Source organism: Leptonychotes weddellii, chromosome 2, assembly GCF_054177405.1.
Source record: "Leptonychotes weddellii isolate Sample4059 chromosome 2, ASM5417740v2, whole genome shotgun sequence".
NCBI lineage: Eukaryota > Metazoa > Chordata > Mammalia > Carnivora > Phocidae > Leptonychotes > Leptonychotes weddellii.
Window position 1 is genome coordinate 55,162,978 of NC_138370.1, and position 21,599 is coordinate 55,184,576.

Below are 21,599 nucleotides of genomic sequence, written 5' to 3' on the forward strand. Positions count from 1 at the left end.
GCACACTGGACAGACCATTGCATTTGGAGACAGCAGAAGTCCCACCAGACCATTAGGTTAAGCTACATGAATTACGAGAGTGCCAGCACAAGCAAGCTTGGCATGTAAGCATTGACACATTTCAAATACAGTAAACTAACTGATACAACAGAATCCTTAACACAAAAGCAACTGTAAAAGTCAGTTTCGTTTACTAAAAACATACTTTTTTCTTTAAAAGTCTGTTTACATCTGTTAAAAGATAAACTGAGGCATATTAAATATTTTAATGGCTTATTTACACAAAAACGGGTTCCGATCAAACAGCGCCACATAGTAAATGGTTTGAGGCTATCCACGCACAGGTGATTTCTAGAGGCTTTTATACAGAAAAGGTGGAAGCCAAGGATGGAAATTACTGATTGGCTACAACTTAAAGCCTAGTGGGCTGTGATTGGTTGTTCTTAGGAGTCAGTTCCCTAACCCTGAGGCGTTTTGGTTTGCTTGCGTAAATCCCAGCTCGAAGGATTACAGCAGGGGAAGGAGAGCGGCTAGAAGCCGACTTCACGCTCTACGGCCTCAGTCCAGTTACGGCACTGTGGTATTAGTTCCTACTCCCAGGAAATTTAGAATTGATGGGTCTTCTCAGTTGGTCTCTACCATCATTCCCAGCTGTTTGGAGTACCTTCACCGAGATCTCCTGACCAAAGTGAGTGGAACGTTTTCTTTTCTTTTTTTTTCTCTTCTGTTTGTCCTTTGACGTAGGCCGGCGTAAATTTTCGTCACGAACACGTAGGACTTTCCTGTTTACTTGGAGTGGAGGATATGGCTTTTGAAAAAGCTGGCTGTTGGCCTCGTTGATGTTTCTTTAAAAAAGTCTGTGGTGATTAATTCAACACCTAGTGTGCTGTAGAAGGAAATAGCCCAGGAAGTGGGGCTTTAAAAATGCAAAGCATGCTAGTGCTCTTTAAGGAAATTACTGAGTAAGTATGCTCTGTGAAGTAGTATATGTTCTCTGAGAGCCTGAGTGTGAAAACAGCGTAGTTTCCATTTTATTTGTTATTTCTGGGCTTGGCTTCGATTTCAACTACCCCATTTAATGTACTTAGTACTTCACTGTGTGGTAAGTGGTTTTATCCCAAAGATTACATAGAAAATAAGAGAAAAGAAAGAGGCAGTGTTCTTGAAGGAATGTTTAAACTGCCTTTCCTCCCAACCATACCTAGCTCTGTTTGTTACAGTTGTAAAGTAAAATGGATAAGGGGCGAAAAGAGGGGAATAGTATCTTTATTTAGATTTTTGGTCCTTTGCTCTTGATAAGGGAAATCTGAGTGTAAACCTCTCCTGAGCAGTTAGTCAGAGGGAGGTTCCCCTTGTCGGATTGTAGGTAGAAGTTGGTTGTGAATTTATTCTCTTTTGTTTTGGTTTGCTCAAGGTATTTTTCTCAAATTGGAATAGACCTTATGTTATGATCTAGAAGATATAAACCTTGTTTATTAATTCCAGCTGTGGAGTCCTCCCCTTAGTAGCAGTTCACTCTCATCAGTAATTTTTGGCTTATTCTCTATTATCTTTTATGTTTTCTGGGCCTCTGCTTAGACAGATGAAGTATTCCCTGGCTATTGTCTTAGCTCTAAATCCAACATAGTATTTTAGTTAATAGTTTTCTTTCTTTCTTCCTCTCTCTCTCTTCCTTTCTTCCTTCATACTTTTCTTAATCATTACCTAACACAGTTTACATCTTTTGTTTTTTGATGCAGATATGGTATAATGATATAGAATTTTGGATAGAATGAGGGAGAGAAAGGTAGAGATCCTTGGCAAATCCCCAAAGCCATCTGTATTACAGTGTCTTTTTAGGGAATTAGCGTATGTGCCAAATATCTTGTTCCTTGGAATTAGTCTGGACAGGTGTGTACGAACAGAGTTCCTAGTAGGCTATTTCGTTAAGGCTGTGGAACCTGGGCAAAATTTTCAGATTGACATTGCCCTTTAGATGAAAAAATAATTTTCTTTTTTCTGGGTTTGCGATACACCTTCTGATCTTCTCATGAAAAAGACTTTTTTTATATGGAAAAAAAATTTCCTTCTGAAACACATTAAGCTTCTTCAATAGCTTTTGGGGCCAAGAGAATGAAATATTATAAAATGTGATCAAAACTGGTAAGAGTAAGGTGGTTTTTAAAGTGATTATTTTTATTATTTTTATGTTTTGTTTTTGCATTACAATATCTTATATTGAGAATGTGAAACTCAGCAACTAGTAGTCTGTATTAGCCACCTGAAAGTGGTACAAAACTGGAAAGATGATAAAATACACAGTCTTAAGTCATCTTGGGAAAACAAAAGTCAAATTTTAATATAGCTAGCCTTGCATCATGTTTTATCGATGATATATACATACATACATCACTTTCCTTCTCATGAAACCACTGTATTTAGTAACATTAACCTCTGTCAGGACAGAGTTGTATAAGTAGTACACACATATTTCATTCACTGGCCAGTGATTGTCTTTAAAGGTATAAAAAATTCTTGTATTTGCAAAAGGCTATCCTAAAATAGCCTTACTACAGAGTGCTGGTGGAAAAGAAAATTCAGAGACCTCTCTGACAGGTCTCTGAAGGGTTAGTGCAGGGTCTCTGTGGAGCTGGAAACATAATAGAAGCTAAAAATTAGAAAGGAGAATGTGGTAGCTCTACAACTTACGGTATTTATTTATTTATTTATTTTTTATTATGTTATGTTAATCACCATACATTACATCATTAGTTTTTGATGTAGTGTTCCATGATTCATTGTTTGTGTACAACACCCAGTGCTCCATTCAATAGTGCCCTCTTTAATACCCATCACCAGGCTAACATGGTATTTAATCAGAAATTAATGCCAAGAATACCAAGGCAGTGTTTACTTTGATGGAAAAACATAAGACACATTGTCTTTGGGAAAGCTTCTAAAATATCAGCGTCTTGTTATACTAATTCTTTTTTTTAAAGAGTGTATTTATTCATTTGAGGCACATAGATAACAGAGAGAAAAAGAGAACATGAGCAGGGGGAGAGGCAGAGGGAGAGGGAGAAGCAGGCTCCCTGATGAGCCAGGAGCCCGATGTGGGGCTCGATCCCAGGACCTTGGGATCATGACCTGAGCGGAAGGCAGACGCTTAATCATCTGAGCCACTCAGGCACCCCTGTTATACTAATTCGTAATTGTTATATCGACTCTTGCTACAATGAACACATCTGAGGATAATTGTTTGGAAATAAATAAAAAATTAAATTTTTTTCCATGTATGTAACTAATATGTTTTCCCTTTCCTATTGTCTATTTGATGTCAGCCTCAATAATCAGTGTCTGCTCTGTGTGTGTGTGTGTTTAGTTTTGGTTTGATAGATTCATGTACTCAGGTCCTTAATGGCTATTTATGTAAGAGTGAGTGTCAGTAGGTGTTAAATCTCCCTGAATTAAATTCCAGAAGTACAAGCAGTAAAATGTTTTCTAGAATAAAACATTCATGTAAGGTATGAAGAAGGCAATAAAGCTGGAAAATAAATTGTCCATGTGGTATAAGTTCATATGTTCCAAGTTTTATAATTTATATTTAACATATTGGTCTTTAGAAAGGGAAGCCACTGGAGGATCACAGGATCTCAAAGTAAAAGCAAATGTTATTCAGACGTACTGTGCAAAATACTTTAAAAATAACTGGATATTACTTTGTACTAGGAGTGGCAGAATGGTTTCCTAACCTCCAAACTAGGTAGGATGTTATACCATTTACTTTCTCGGGTCATTCAGTGCTTCTGTGATATGATAACATGGCTTATACATAATATTTGATATTTAGTTTTGTTGGACATGACTGCTTCTGATGATAAATGTTGGGGTATTCATTTTTATCTATCTTAAAAACATAGGCTTATCAGAGTCTTTTAAAGTACCCACCAGGGGTGCCTGGGTGGCTCAGTTGGTTAAGCAACTGCCTTTGGCTCAGGTCATGATCCCACGGTCCTAGGATCAAGGCTCTCATTGGGTTCTCTGCTCAGTGGGGAACCTGCTTCTCCCTCTGCTCCTCTCCCCTGCTTGTGCTTTCTCTCTCTCTCTCTCTCACTGTCAAATAAATAAATAAAATCTTAAAAAAAATTCTTTTAAGTACATTCACCTGTAGGTAACTGAATATTCTTAGATTATTAATTATGACTACACAGAAAGTTTCCAAAGGAATTCCAGTAAGCCCACAAAGCTGAAAGCCCCCCCCTTCTTTTTTTTTTGGAGTGAGCACATCCTTATATCTGTGACACCAACAACCATCATCATGCCTTAGCTATCTCTCTTTTAATTCTCTTTTATTTTTGAAAAATAAAAATGCAAAAAAAGAAAAATGAAAATGCACACATAAAAATAAGATCAAATGTCATGTCAGTCCGGTTAGTGCATGTGCATGCATGTGCACACACACACCTGCATACCCCAAAGATTTTTACGAAATATGTATAGCAGCTTTATTTATATTAGCTTCAAACTGGAAACAGTCCAGGTGTCCCTTAATAGGAGAATAAATAAACAAATTGGGATAAGTGTATATAATGGAATTCTACTCAGCAATGAAAAAGAACAAATTATAGATTAAGGAGTGAAAACATCTTATACAAACATACATTATGTATGATTCTGTTTATATGAAGTTGTAGAATTGGCAAAATTTCTCTAAAGTGAGAAAAAAACTGCTTGTTTGTGGGGTCTCTGGATACAGAATGGATGGAAAAATGAAGTAAGTTTGGGGTCCAGGGCCTTGGGCCTTATATCTTGAGAGTTTTGGAGGGTTACATATCTGTGCACTTGTCGAAATTTAGTGAATATTTACCCAAAGTTTCTGCATTTCATTATATATAAGTTTAAACTTCAAAGAAAATAAACTTGCAAACAGATGCTAAATTCTCTTAAATGATATGTAAGATGAAGTACTTAGGGAAAGTCTACTATTGCCTGAAATTTACTTTGAACGTTTCAAAAAATAAGATTGATGGATGGATGAATAGAGGAATGGATCAGTATGTTATAAAGTAAGCATAGTAAAATGTTTAAATATAGAAATTATAGTGAATATATTGATGCTCACTGAAAATTCTTTTAACTTTTTTCCTATTTGCAAATTTTCACAAATACTGGAAAAGACATCTTTTTTGTTTGCTTTTACTTTACTATAGCAGTGAACAAAATAGCTGGAGTACTTAGTGAGTGCTCAATCAAGTATTTGAAAGAAAGAAATAATAAATGGATACATAAATTAAGAATGGAAATTATGAACATGAAGCCCCAGTAAAATATCCAGTTGTCAAGGCCATTTCCATGCTGTTTTACTAATCATCTCCATGACCCCAACTAAAACCTGACTCTACTCTTCACTTTTTTCCCTGGACAAATGGTGCCCTTCTAGCATTCCACATAGCTGATATAATTCCAAGGGAATCAAATTCTTCCTTAGCCACAGAGGATCAATAGGTCTTTTAGATGGCCTCTAGGATTGAGGGAGAAGGCAGGCAGATGAAGAAGTAACAGAAAGAGGTTATTGTTTTTTCTGTGTGTGTTTGTGTTTTTTTAAGATTTTATTTATTTGAGAGAGAGAGATAGCGAGAGAGAGTACGAGCAAATGGGGGGGAGTTGGGAGAGGGAGAAGCAGGCTCCCTGCTGAGCAGGGAGCATGATGTGGGACTCGATCCCAGGACCCTGAGATCATGACCTGAGCCGAAGGCAGACGCTTAACCAACTGAGCCACCCAGGTGTCCCAAGATGTTATTGTTTTGACCATAATATTTTCAGAAATTCTGTAATCTTAGATGGATTCAGTAATTTGAGGTTTTTATTGTTGTTTCAATGCTTAATACTTCTTAATGACTAGTCTTTCAGATTTGTTTCCCCTCTCTTCTTCTGTCTAAGATGGAGCATGGATTTAATTTATGAGACCTCACAGTAATAGATAGGATGATGTGACTGTGGTATCCCAATTTTGTGTAGGAAAAGCTGGTCTCCTTGAATTGCTAACTGTGATGCAGAATTTGTCTTCTCTGAATATCCTGCTTGCTAAAATCCATGCCTGTGGTGAATTGTGGTCTTTTCTCCTGCTTGGTCATCTTACCATCTTCTTTTGACCAGGTCTGTTATTAATTTCTTAGGGCAGCAAAAACAAATTACCACAAGCCTGGTAGCTTAAAGCAAGAAGAATTTATTTATTCTCTCACAGATCTGGAGGCTAGAAGTCAGAATTCAAGGTGCTGGCTGGTTAGAGTGTTTTTAGAGCTCTGAGGCAAAAACTGACCCATACCTTTCTTTCCTAGCTTCTGGTGGTTGCTACTAATCCTTGGCATTCCTTGGTTTTGCAGATGCATCACTCTAGTATGCCCCTATGTTACATGGCTTTCTCTTCTCTACGTCTTGCTGTCTCTTCACATGGCTTCTTATAAAGATACCAGTCATTGGATTTAGGGCCCACCCTAATCTATTTATCTTAACTAATTACATGTGCAAACATCCAATTTCCAAATAAGGTCACATTCTAACATTCAGAATGGACATACATTTTTGGAGGACACTCTTCAACCCACTACAAGACCTCAGTGTGATTCTTGCCAGCTTTGTTTGAATCCCTGAAATCTGATTTTAGTTTTCAGACCTGGTATAGCCCTCAGGCTCAGGCCACTTTTCCCTGGAGAAGTAATCACTTTTGACATACTCCTCAAATAGATTTCAGCTGATATTCGTGTCCCTCTTCATTAGAAATGCAATATATTCTGTTTTTTATTCTTATAAATTGCAAATAATAAAATATTGTTAATGCAGGGACTGTACTTTGCGAATCATTGCTCTAGACTTAACTAGCGTAGTTTGTCACTTTGGATATTGGTCTGAAAAGATCTGGACATACATCTGGACACATTTCCCCATACCTCCTCTCAGATGGAAGGTCCCAGGTTTTAAGTTTTCTACCTTCTCTGCATAAGACCCCTTTCATCTTAGCATAACAAGCTTCACTGGCTAACAGTTCTCAGAGGAAGTGATATCCTAACCATTCTATGGGAGAAACTCTATGGACTAGTGGCCTAGACTGGCTGTCAATATGTAAAATGGGAGATAAAGAAATTTATAGAATTTTTTCTCCTAGAGAAATCCTGGCACTTCAATTTATTATTATTTTTAGTTCAGAAGCTTAATTTTGAGTTTCTTTTTCTTTGCTTTCCAGTTATCTTAACAAACTGAATTTCTACACTCTTAAAAGATAAACTGAAGTACATTGAAATTTTGAAGAGTTTATTTGAGTAAACATTAATTTGAATCTGGTGGTGCCAAGTTGAAATGGTTAGGAGCTCTCCAACAGCAGGATGTAAAGGAAAGGCTTTTTTTTTTTTTCTTTTTCTTTTTCAGTTACCCCATCCCACCACCCCCACTCCCCTCCAGTAACCCTCAGTTTGTTTCCTACGATTAAGAGTCTCTTATGGTTTGTCTCCCTCTCTGGTTTCATCTTGTTTTATTTTTTCCTTTCTTTCCCTATGATCCTCTGTTTTGTTTCTTAAATTCCACATATGAGTGGGATCATATGATAATTTTCTTTCTCTGATTGACTTATTTCGTTTAGCATAATATTCTCTAATTCCACCCACGTCATTGCAAGCAGCAAGATTTCTTTTTTGATGGCTGTATAATATTCCATTGTATATGTATATCACATCTTCTTTATCCACTCATCTGTCGATGGACATCTGGGCTCTTTCCATAGTTTGGCCATTGTGGACATACTGCTATAAACATTGGGGTGCAGCTGCCCCTTTGGATCATTGCCTTTGTATCTTTGGGGTAAATATCTAGTAGTGCAATTGCTGGTTGTAGGGTAGCTCTATTTTCAACTTTTTGAGGAACCTCCATACTGTTTTCCAGAGTGGCTGCACCAGCTTGCATTCCCACCAACAGTGTAGGAGGGTTCCCCTTTCTCTGCATCCTCTCTAACATCTGTTGTTTCTTGACTTGTTAATTTTAGCCATTCTGACCGGTTTGATTTGTATTTCCCAGATGCCTAGTGATGTTGAGCATTTTTTTATGTGTCTGTTGGCCATTTGGATGTCTTCTTTGGAGAAATGTCTGTTCATGTCTTCTGCCCATTTCTTGATTGGATTATTTGTTATTTGGGTGTTGAGTTTGGTAAGTTCTTTATAGATTTTGGATACTAACCCTTTATCTGATATGTCATTTGCAAATATCTTCTCCCATTCTGTCGCTTGTGTTTTCCTTTGGTCACTGTTTCCTTTGCTGTGCAAAAGCTTTTTATCTTGATGAAGTCTCAGTATTCATTTTTGCCTTTGTTTCCCTTGCCTTGGGAGATGTGTCTAGCAAGGTTGCTGTGGCCGAGGTCGAAGACGTTGCTGCCTGTGTTCTCCTCTAGGATTTTGATGGATTCCTGTCTCACATTTAGGTCTTTCATCCATTTTGAGTTTATTTTTATATGGTGTAAGAAAGTGGTCCAGCTTCATTCTGCATGTGGCTGTCCAATTTTCCCAACACCATTTGTTGAAGAGAGTGTTTTTCCATTGGGTATTCTTTCCTGCTTTGTTGAAGATTAGTTGACCATGGAGTTGAGGTTCCATTTCTGGGCTCTCTATTCTGTCCCATTGATCTATGTGCCTGTTTTTGTGCCAGTACCATACTGTCTTGATGATTACAGCTTTTATAATAGAGCTTGAAGTCCAGATTGTGATGCCACCAGTTTTGGTTTACTTTTTCAACGTTCCTAAGGAAAGGATTTTGTAGAGCAGACACTGAAGCAAAGCAAGGGAATTATTTGATTGGCTGTAACTTAAGTGATTGTCCTATTTGGGAAAGCCTAGTTGGCTGTTTGTGACTGCTTGTTGTTAAGTTTTGATTTCTTAACCTTGAGGCACTTATGAGAATTGACCCTGGCTTAGGTTTCGTTTTGCTTAGGTTGCCAGGGTATTAGAGTCACCTTAATCTAATGGCCTCCTTGTTTAATTACTTTAACAGCACCTAACCTCAGTCCAGGGGCAAATGGAAACCTGAGGCTAACCAGTTTACGCACATGAAAATGCAGAAAGAAAAGTGATTAATAAAAACAAAATGCCATACCTATCACAAATACTCATATTTTTGATTTTTAAAGAAATACTTCTCAATAGCCAATAACATTCTAGGCCATATATGTGCAATATTTTACATATACTAATTATTTTAATGACATACAACAAATGGATGTATCCTACCATCCTATCGCAGATTGTTTTTCAGTACTCCCTAGTTGTCACAGCATTTTTCTCATTTGCAATTCATAACTTCAAGAATTATAGCGCTTATTTTTAGCTGCAAGCATTGAGGCTCAGAGAGGCATAGGTCATAGAATTATTACAAGGAGAAATCAGAAAAATCTCAGCTTTTATGAAATCTAATTTAGTGCTCTTTACATCTATCCCTAGAGAAAGATTGTGTAATTCTGCTTTTAAAAATAGTATTATCTTAGGCATCTCATAGAATTTCTTAGTCTGAGGTCTGTAATGTGTATCTCAAACAAAAAATAGAGGAAAAGGATTGTCTTTCTGCTCTATAGGATTATTAAAAGAATTAAGTAACCATTACTTAAAAGATTTAAAAAAATTAAAATGAAGTAAAGTTATTTTGTATAAGGTTTACAGGTGCATAACATGGTATTTTTTGTAGTGTTAGCTGACTACTCTTAATATTCATTTCTTCTTTATTTCATAAAAATAAAATCCTGTTTTTTAGCTGTTTAGAAATAAATGCAGAAAGAGAAGTAAAATTAGAATGTCAGCAATTTGTAATCTCTGACAAAATAGTAAACCTAGGCAATAATCTTCAACGCCTGCCAATACCTTTATGTTGAAGACTGCCAGAAAAATTTATATTGGAAAAGAGAGGCTGACAACACCTGAATTCTTTCCAAAAATTGAACCTGAATTTTATCTATGTAAAAGTGTACAGAAAATATGGAACGTAGGAAACAGTTACCTCGGGTTTTTTGCCATTTGAAAAATCTAAAATACGGAAAATTCTCTAAAACAACCTACCTAGTTTCTTTAACAAAGTGTTTTTTTCCCCCCAATTTTTTTTTTTAAGAGAGGTAGAAACTACAGATTAAAAATAATAAGCATGTTAATCACATGCAAAATGTGGGCCTTGTTTTGATTATGAATTGAACAAATCAACTGTAAAAATATAAAATCAGGGAAATTTGAATAGTGACCAAATATTTGATAATGTTAGTGATTATTGCTAACTTTTTTTATTGTGATAATGTGTTATGTTTATGTTTAAAGAAAAGTATTTTTATCTTTTAGAGATATGTACTGAAGCATTTATAGATTAGAAGGTATGATGTGTACTTGTGTTTTAAATCTATATGTGGGGAGGGACTGATTGGGTATATGTAGAATAAAATAGGCTGGACCATAAATTATTAATTGTTTAAGCTCAGTAATGGGTACATACCCATTTATTTCTTTCCTTATTATATATTTAAAATTTTCCTTATTGAAAATTAAAACTCAAAAAAAGAAAAGAAACCTAAAAATAAATCTGTTTAAATTTTTTAAGCCCGCTTTCATTTTATTTTTATTATTGTTTTTAAAGAGTTATTTATTTATTTGAGAGAGAGAGAACCCACATGAGCAGGGGGAGGGGCCAAAGGAGAGGGGGAGAGAGAATCCCAAGCAGACTTCCTGCTCACCGAGGAGCCTGACAAGCGGCGCTGGATCTCAGGACCCTGAGATCTTGACCTGAGCTGAAATCAAGAGTTGGATGCTTAACTTATTGAGCCACCCAGGTGCCCCAATCCTACTTTTAAATAATTCATGGGTCAAATAATTTTATCTAAATGAAAAGGAAAATATTAATGTAAAAACATGTGGGATTTTATTGTATTAAGGAAATGTGATAGCCATGTATGCTTACAATAAATAAATAAAGGGCACCTGGGTGGCTCAGTCGTTGAGCGTCTGCCTTCGGCTCAGGTCATGGTCCCAGGGTCCTGGGATCGAGCCCCACATCGGGCTCCCTGCTAGGCGGGAAGCCTGCTTCTCCCTCTCCCACTCCCCCGCTTGTGTTCCCTCTCTCTGTCAAATAAATAAATAAAATCTTTAAAAAAAAAAAAATAAATAAATAAAGGACTAAAATTTAATGAACTAAAATTCCAATTGAATTAGTTAAGAAAATAATAAAAGAATAAACTCAAATGATGTGTAAAATAGAGTAAATATAAAAAATAAGGAAATGGAAAACAATGATGCAATGGATATCAAGAGTATATAAATATAAGCTCTCAGTAGATGATTACAATTTCTTGGCAAATTAGGAATAAAAGGGCATTTCTTTAATTTGATAAAGTCAATCTACCAAAAGCCTACAGCAAAGTATTAATCGTAATATGAAAACATCATGAGTGATTCCTTTAAAATCAGGAACTAGGTGAGCATATATCACTGTTTGCAGACAATATTGATCTGGAAGGTCATAGCTATGTCAGTAATATAGAAAAATAAATCAAAAGAGTAAGTATTTGAAAGGAAGAAACTATACCCTTCTTATTCACAGATAATATGCTTATTTACAAAGAAAACCCAAAATTGTATACAGAAGAAATACTTGAATTAATAATAGATTTTAGAAAGTTGGGGAAGAAATGTGCTTACTGAAATTCATTTGCTTCTAACTGTGGGGTTTACAGGTTTGTGTAGTGATTCAGAGGTCAGAGTGAAGTTTCCTAGCTTTTCTCAATCTGTATGAGGTCAGACATTAAAGCTGAACTTCACTGACACTGAATGCAGCTCTCACCATCTAATCTTTAAAAGAGGAGGTGTCAACATTGACTACATGTTAGAATCACTTGGGAGCTCTCAAGATTTCTGGTGCCTAGGTTTCACCTCCCTTTAATTGGTCTGTGTTATACTCTGAGCATCAGGATTTTAAAAGCTCTCGGATTCTATCATGCAGTTTAATTGAGATCTGCTTTGAGAAGAAAGTTGGAAGTAAACAATTTCAGTACCTCTCCTCTAACCTCAGGACTTCTGCCCAAGATGCTTGGCTTGTAGTGCTTATCTTCATATTGTGCTCAAGGATTTCATGTGCAATGGCTCAATTTATCTGAGTTGTACTAGGACTTCAGCTTAGTTTGAGGCATATCTGAACTAAAGTGTTGAAGTTTATTTGTTCCTTAGTGCAGCATTTACCCCAAACCCCTGATGATTAGGGTTATTTATTAAAGATACATATTTCTAGACCATTTTCCAGACTGAAGGATGGAGGGGTTTGGGAAGATGCTTTTCAAATGAGAACCCCAAATTCTTCTTATAATCAAGTAAATTAAAATGCCACATAAATGAAGCCATTAACACTATTAAATTTTAGTTTATACTTCACCATCTTATTTATCTATTTTATTGATAAAACAAGTAAAGTTTTGTTTTCTATGAGGAAACATACTTATCTTTATTTACTTCAAAAGGTACATGAGGACATAGAGGCATCCTAGTCCTTGTGATGTTCTCCAAAGACAGAACAGTCTTGAACTCATGACAAATTTTGCTTCCCCAGGACAAGGAAAGACAAGACATCACCATCCTGGCTTTGGATAAACAATGGCTTTAAATCATAAGTTTTGTAAAGATTATTATATTCAAGCAAAATGCCCAAAATGTTTATTTAAATGGCCTGTAAACAATATTCCAGTATGAATTATAACCTTAGCAATAGGAAGTATCAGACAATGGTGACCTACTTTAAACATTTTATTTTAAGAAAGCCTAAAGTTGGCTGGCTTTAACTACAGGAGAAAAGAAAACCAGCTAATTGCTGTTAGAGCAAGTGTTCATTCTGATTCCTGATAGAGATTTCAATTACATTAAACTGTTTTCAATCTGCACAGTTGATAGGGAGTTATTAGAGTAACATTATGAAATTCACTAATATATATGCAAATATATGTAAGTACATATTTCAAAGCATTGGATATGAATGAGAATGTTTCATTTTAATTGGATTTTGTGATACCTATATGCTAGAGAAATGTCTACATGAATGTTTCAGCTAACATGTAAGTCTCATATTGTGTGAAAACACCTGACAATTTTTAAAGCACCAGGTATACTTGGAGCTAAAAATATGTGTCAGTTATAAGAAATTATAGTAGTTTGGGTGTACATAGGTCTTGAATAGTGCAATATCTCTGGTCTCTGAAATAAGTTTTATATCACAAAAAAGATGCTTTGAATAGGGTGAAAATATCACCCAAGATGTTAAAGACTAATACTGCTTTTCCAGAGCTAAATATCTCTTTATTAGGTAATGTGAGAACCATTCATTCTGCTAAAATGGTTCTTTAGGATACAATCTGAAATAAGTCTAATTGTTCCAAACATGAAACTCTTTAATGGTTTTAGGAGGAATTAAATGCATTGGGCAAGAGGGAATTTAGGTGAAAAGACTTGTTTTTTTCCTCTAAGTGAAATATATTGTGAAGATACTGGAAATGCTTGCATAGCTCTGTTAATGAAACTGCTCCTTCAAAGAAACAGCTATGAATTAGATCAGAGCCATAGGCATATTTTGCCAACCTACTAAATAAGTGTTTTTAATATTGGAAAAGAAGTTAGTGCACTGAAACAAACAAACAAAAACCATGAAGCCAAGAGAAATAGAGGACCTTATGGATTTTTATCTTTGATGGCAGTGCTTTTAAGTTTCTGATTTTTTATTTCTTATATAATTGACTAAGTGATTTTACAGGTAAAATGAAATGTAAATACGCATGTCTAGATAAGTTGGGAAATTTCTCCAATTATCTTTCCTATGAAATTTGTAATTTTAGTGTGTATGTATGCATAAATGTATGTGTATACATATGACTATATGATATATATGAGTATATGTTGTTAGAAGGCTGAAGCTGAAGTTTAAAATATGTATGTAATTTGAAAATCGAGAGCAAGAAGCTTCTCAATGACTATTTGCCCCTAAATTTACATTGATTCACTTAATGTAGAGTATTCCATTCATTCACATTATGGACTTGCTGTGCTAATTAAAAGAAATATATGTATATTGATTTCTTGGAATGCACATGTGTCATTGCTGCTTTTAGGGAAAATATATGGCAGTACCGTTAGAAAAATCAAATAAGTTTCAAAGACCTTTTTATTAGTAACGGTATCTTTAAATTGGGTGGTTTGAAGGTACATTGACTTTTTAGAATAAGAGGAGATCATTTATTGTACTACAGGAGTGTGTAATGCCCTTTTGGCTTCAGTTTGTATCTTACCCTACAATTTTAGATACAGAGGAGACAAATCAACATTGTCTCCTCTGTATCTAGGAAATGGAGAATGGAGGAGGAAAGAGTGACTGCAAAATATTAAGCTTCATGTAATAGTTACTGGTTTGTCATGAGAATGAGATAACAATGTGGGCGAAACACAAAGTAGGCAGTCAATAAAGGCTAGTTGTATTGGTTTTATTCACAATACCAGATTTAGCTAACTTCTGGTTCCCACATATATGTTTGTCAAAACAAGAATCCTGTGAAACTGCAGCTAGATCCATTCAAACCTCTTGCTACAAGTAAACAGGGAAAAAAAAAAAAGAAACAAAATGGTAGCTGGGTTACCATTTATGGACTAAAAATGGCATTTGTTCCTGGAAATAAGAAATGAATTGATAGGGGTGTCTCAGTTGGTTAATGTCTGCCTTCAGCTAAGGTCATGATCCCTGGGATGAGCCCTGTGTCCAGCTCCCTTTTTATTTCTTAAAACGAAATATACATCCATTCACATTGTCATGCTTGTTCTGTAAGGTACTTAGTTTTTTTAAAAGATTTTATTTATTTATTTGACAGAGAGAGCGAGAGAGGGAGAGGGAACACAAGCAGGGGGAACGGCAGGCAGAGCGAGAGGGAGACATAGGCTTCCCATTGAGCAGGGAGCCAGAAGCAGAGTTCTGATCCCAGGACCCTGGGCTCATGAATTGAGGCAAAGGCAGACGGGTAACCAAATGAACCACTCAGCCGCTCCTGTAAGGTACTTATTAAGGAATAACATGCATAGAAGTTACAAATAAATTGTATAATGATCAATTTTTAAAATTCCTCTTAGTCATGGTAAGCACAACTAGAACAATAGACAAAGTTCTCATCTCTGTAGAAGTACCTCTTTTCAGTTTCTTTTCTCCCCAAGAAGTCACCACTATGGCAACTTCTAAAATCAAATAGTAGTTTTTCAGGTATTTTTGAACTTTATATATATGCATTATGGTCTCTTTTGTGCCTGGCATTTATTATTTCAACATTTCAGTTATGAAGTTCATCCATATTTATGTAGAAATTTGTAGTTTTAAATTTTTTCTTGCTGTATCACATTCCAATATGTGAATATATCACCATTTATATATCCATTCTCAGTTAGACATTTTGGAAGTTAAAGTTTGGCACTATTATGTGTAGTTCTATAAAAATTCTAATGTATCACTATGTATCTGCTGAATTGTATATGCATTTCAGTTGGCTATAAACCTAGAAATGGAATTACTGGGTAATAAAGTATATGTGTTACACTCTACTAGATATTGCCAAACAAATTACAAAGTAGTTGTATTCTCACTAGCGGTATATGAGAGTTTAAATAGCCCCAATCCTTTATAGCACTTTGGTATATTACATTATTTATTTATTTTTTTAAGTTTAGGCATTTTTTTTTTTTTGAGGGGGGCTTATGTTTGGCATTTCACTGTAGTTTTATGGTTCTTTTTTCTCTGAAAATTAATGAAGGTGAGCAATTTTTCATTATTCATTGTCCATTTAGATACACATTATTATAAAGAGCCTGTGCAAATCTGTTGTTCATATTTCTATGGATTTTCTGCTTTTTTCCTATTGATTCATATAAGTTCTTTATATATTTTGCATTTAACCCATAGCAAAATTTGGGAAGAGTTATCTATAATATTGAATCTTTTATCTCATGAACATTGTATAATCCCTCTATATTTTTAGATTATTTAAATTTTCTCAACAATGCTTTGCAGTTTTCAGTGTAGAAGCCTTGGGTATTTTTATTAGTTTTATTCCTCTGTATTTGATGTTCTTGGTACTACTGAAATGGTAGTTTTATGAATTTCATGTTGTATTTGTTGCTGGAGCATAGGAATTCTTTTTACATATTTACCTTGTATGCTAACTTTGTAATCCAGAGATTTTGCTTAATTTTACTTAGTGATTCTAATAGTTTTCCCAAAGATTCCTTTGGATTTTCTAACAATACAATATTATATGTAAACAATGACAGTTTTATTATTTCTTTGCCAGTCTTATGCTATTTCAATTTCTTACCTCATTGAATGTATTAAAAACTCCAGTACAATGTTTTATCTAAGATTAAGAGAATGTCCTTATCTCATTCTCAAAATCAAGAGGAAATTTTTTATTTCACAATTAGGTGTGATGTTTACTGTAGCCTTTTTTTTTTTTTTAAGATTTTATTTATTTATTCGACAGAGAGAGAGAGAGGGAGAGCACATACAAGCAGGGGGAGCAGCAGAGGGAGAGGGAGAAGCAGGCTTCCTGCTGAGCAGGGATCCCAGCTCTGGGCTCAATCCCAGGATGCTGGGATTACGACCTGAGATGAATGCAGACGCTTAACCAACTGAGCCACCTAGGTGCCCCTACTGTAGGCTTTTTGTAGTCATTTCCATTTTTAGTTTGCTAAGTTTTTTTTTTTTTTTTTAATGAGTGCTAATTGAATTTTATCTGATCTTTCCTGGATCCCTAGATGTGAGCATTTTATTTTTCTTCTTTTATTTTTGTTAATGTGCTGTTAGATTGATTTTTTTTTTTAACAGCTCTACTAAGATTTATTTCACATACAAGTGTACAATTAATTGGTCTTCAGTATATTCAGAGTTGTGCAGTTATTACCACAATCAATTTTACAACATTTCCATCACCCCAGAAAGAAACCCTGTATGCATTAGCAGTCACTCCTCATTTTCCTGCCCCACACAATCCTGTATGCCCTAGGCCTATGCCCCCATTAAAATAATTTTGTCTCTACAGATATGCTTATTTTGGGGCTTTCATATAAATAGGATCATACACATATTGTATGTGACTGGATTTTTTCTTTTAGCACAATTTTTTAAGGCTGATCCATGTTGTAGCATGTATCAGCCCTTCATTTTTAATGCCAAATAATACCCCACTCTGTGGATATATCACTTTGTTTATCCAGCAGCTGGTGGGCATTTGCCGTGTGTCCACTTTTTGACTATTATGAAATACTGTTAGGAATATTTGTGTACAGTCTTTGTGTGAAAGTATATTTTCATTCCTTTTGGGTATATATGTAGGAATTGCTTTTTTTTTTTTTTTTTTTTTTAAGTAGGCTCCGTACCTACTGGGGCTTGAACTCAGGACCCTGAGATCAAGATCTGAGCTAAGATCAAGAGTCAGACACTTAACTGACTAACCCACCCAGGCACCCTGAAAGTGCTCGGTTTTATGGATCTTGTATGTTTGGGAACTGCGAAACTGTTCTCCAGGGTGACTGCATCATGTTAAATTCCTCCAATGGATGGATAAGGGGTATGGAGTCTCCACATCCTTGCCAGAGCTTGATATTATCTGTCATTTTTGTTATAGCCATCCTAGTAGGTATCGTAGTAGGTAGTGAGAAGTGGTAGCTCACTGTGGTTTTTGAGTTGTATTTCCCTTCTGATTAATGATGCCTGGCTTCTTTTCATGTACTCACTGATTTTTATATCTTCTTTGGATAAATGGCCATTTTTAATTGGGTTTTTGTCTTTTTTGGCTCTTGTTATCAGGATACAATCCTTTATCAGATATGTGATTTGAGAGTATTTTCTGCCATTCTATGGGTTGTATTTTCAGTTTCTTTATAGTGTCCTTTGACATACAAAGTTTTTAATTTTCATAAGCCCAATTTGTTTATTTTTCCTTTGGTTACTGGTGGGTTTTGTGTTATATCTAAGAAGGCTTTGCCTAACTTGACAATGTGAAGATTTATACTTGCCATATTGTCTCTGCTGAAGAATGTTCCATTTGTACTTTTCATTTCTTTGCTCAAATGTATTCATAATTCCTGTCAACCTAAAAACAAGAAACTAGTTCAAGAAGAAAACATTTATTTGGCATAAAAAAATTACAATTCAGGATGCACATGTTTAGGTAGAAACCCAAATTAAACCTAATTAAAGGAAGTGGACTCAAGTTTTTTATGGAAAAGAAAGATTAGGTAAGTTTTTAAGAAGAGTTCATTGGGGATGACAATCAGGGCTAGAATTGTACTTCATTCATTGGTCAGATGAAGTGATCATTAGGCAAAAGTTTACTTTTATCAGTCTTTTCATAGAGGATTTTTTCGTTCTTGCCAACATCTTTCAATATTGGTGGTTTGGCTCAGTTCAAAATTTAGAAAACAGGACTTGCAAGGCAGTTCCTCTAATATGGCTCTTCCAGCTCTGTTTTTAAAATGACTCTACCTATGTCATTTTTGACATTCTTTTGTTTTGGTATTGTAAATGGAATTTTATTAATTTCATTTTCAGATTGTTCCTTGTCAATGCATAGGATTTTAATTGATATTTGTGTGTTGATTTTTCATCCTGCCACTTTGCTGAACCCATTTATTAGCTCTAATAATTTTTTGTGAATATGATTTTTCTATGTATAACATTATGTTCTTATACAAATAGAGATAGTTTTACTTCTTCCTTTCTAATATGTGAGGGGAAAATTCTTTTCCATCCTCAAGGTCTTCCAGCTGGACTAAGAATTAAATATACATGAGACATTAACAGGAGAAAAAATCCAAAATTTTATTATATGTGCATGGAGGCCCTATTATGAAGTTGAGACCTATAAAGATGACCAAGGCAGGCAGTTTTTATACTTTTTAGACAGAGGCAATAAATCTGTGAAGAATTGACAGGACAAAGAAAACTTAATTTTGGGAACTTCAGTTGGTAAGAAATTCTAAACAGAATTTGGGCTATGGTAGTAAATTAGTAAAAAGTAACAAGGACTGTTTGTACAGCCTTCCCTGTTCTGAATTTCCCATCTCTGGTGATAAGGGTGTCTCTTTACCTCCTGGTTTGGGGAAGGTACCTTTCACAAGGGGGAATTTATTTGCTGCTTTCAGGGGGGCAGGAGGAGAGTCTGAGTGTCCTTCTTGTATAGGCTGTCTCTTAGGTAACCTTTATTTAATCAGTATGCCAGAGTGGCACATTTTGGGGCAGCCAGCTCTTGGCCCCTGCATATGCATACTTGTTATTTATTTTTCTTTTCTAATTACCCTGACTAGAACCTCCAGAAAGGTTTTTTTTTTGAGATTTTATTTATTTATTAGAGAGAGAGAGAGCACGTGTGTGCTTGTTAACTCACTGGAGCAGGGGGAGGGACAGAAGGAGGAGCAGAGGGAGAGGTAGAAGCAGACACCCCACTGAGCAGGGAGCACTATGTGGGGCTCAGTCACAGGACCCTAAGACCATGACCTGAGCCGAAGCCAGACACTTAACTGACTGAGCCACACAGGTGCCCCCTCCAGAAAGTTTTGATTAGAAGTGGTAGAATAGACATTCTTGTCCTATTCCTGTTTTAGGGGAAAATCATTCATTCTTTCATCATTAAGTAAGGTGTTAGCTGCGGTTTTCTAAATATGCCCTTCATCAGGTTGAGGAAGTTCTCTTTTCTTTGTAGTTAATGTATTTTTATCATGAAAGGTAGTAGGATTTTGTCAAATGCTTTTTCTACATCTATTGAGATGATCATGTGTCTTTTTTCCTTTAGTCTATTAGTAGTGGTATATTATATTGATTACCTTATGTTGAAGTAGTGTTGCTTTCCTAGCATAAATCCCACTTGATAATGGTATATAATCCTTGTATGCTGCTGGGTTCAATTTGCTAGTAATTTTGAGGATTTGTGTGTCTATATTTGTAAGAGATATGGTCTGTAGTTTTTTGTGGTATCTTTGTCTAGGATATCTTTGGTGCCAGGATAATACTGACCTTAAAGAATAGTTAGGAAATATTTCTTTTCCTCTACCATTTATTATGAGTGATTGAGAATAATTGGTGTTAATTCTTCTTTTATAGGGATACCTGTGATTGCATTTAGGATCTCCCAGAAGATAATACAGGATATGCTGGATTTCTTTCAGCAGGAATGACTCCATATATAACTTTACATTTGGTGCATCTGTGGGAGAAGAGGAGTTTGGGAGCCTCCTATGTAACCATCTTTGTAGCTACTCCTGTTTAGATGTTGATATTGTAATTCTCATGATATTGAGGGTTGGATTTTGTTGTGTTCCCTTAAACAATGTTGGATGTTGTTTTAGAGGCAATTACATTATTTCTTACAATCAATATGATTTTTTTTTTAAGATTTTTTATTTATTTATTTGACAGAGAGAGACACAGCGAGAGAGGGAATACAAGCAGGGGGAGGGGGAGAGGGAGAAGCAGGCTTCCCGCTGAGCAGGGAGCCCAATGCGGGGCTCGATCCCAGGACCTGGAATCATGACCTGAGCCGAAGGCAGACGCTTAACGACTGAGCCACCCAGGCGCCCCCAATCAGTATGATTTTTAAGATACTTCTTTTAGAAGAAGTATTTTAGGCTTGGTTTAGATTAATATTTATTCTAAATATGATTTAGTCCCAATAAGAGATGATCTTTTTATGACTTACAGTGGATGCTGCAGCTGTTTAATAAAAACTCTTCATCCAGCTCTGTAGAATTTGAAAGATTCAAGCCTGTTTTGGTTCTAAGAATTATGCATTTTACAGCTTCCCCTATATTCTTTCTCAGCCTCATGGATTTTATGGTATGCATAATGCAGCTAAGTTTAGAGCAAAATATTCATGGGCTTTCTCTTCAGATTTCGTTTAGGTTCCTTTCTCTTCAGATTTCCACCATAAAAATTTCACCCTCCTGAATCTTCCTAAACTCTAATCTCTGTCTCCTCAACTTAATGTGAACCCCCATGTTGTACTTGGAATCCCATCTGTGCTTCATAGTTCAGAATGCCACCATGCAGAAAACCGAAGTAATTATAATGCTCATCTTACTTGTTTATTTTCCCTGAAGAAACTCAGCACTACCCTTCATGTTGTCCAGTGTCAGAAAACTGTTGTTTCATATATTTTGTCCTGTTTCCAATTATTTATGGCAGGAGTAAGTCTGGTTACAGTTGCTTCTTCATATCTAGAAGCCAGTGTTGTATCAACTACAATTTATTCTAGGAATAAATAAATGATTCATTACCATATATGGAGAGAAATGAATAGCAATAATATTAAAAATTATTGGTTTGAAGAAATATGAGTCTAGATTGAGGTTAAAGGGATGAATCAGTATGAACTTAGAAAGCAAAAGAGAGAAATATACTAAATCCAAGTTTATATAAGAAAACCTTTGAACATGGGGATTCTAAATAGGGTTTATACCAGTACATTTCAACATAAAAAAAAAGGATTTTAAAGGTGAAGTATGTAGAAGGAATATAGGACATCATAGTTGTGATGGGAAGTATTACAGAAA

The 21,599-nt window shown here is 35.5% G+C and overlaps 1 long non-coding RNA gene across 1 annotated transcript; it reads left to right on the plus strand.

Moving 5' to 3' along the window:
- The first annotated feature begins 329 nt into the window (after positions 1-329).
- LOC115943061 (uncharacterized) lies at positions 330-20,424 on the plus strand. The gene is made up of 2 exons (XR_004077662.2): positions 330-688; positions 20,152-20,424. It is a non-coding gene; the product is annotated as an uncharacterized LOC115943061 (long non-coding RNA).
- The last annotated feature ends 1,175 nt before the right edge of the window (positions 20,425-21,599 follow it).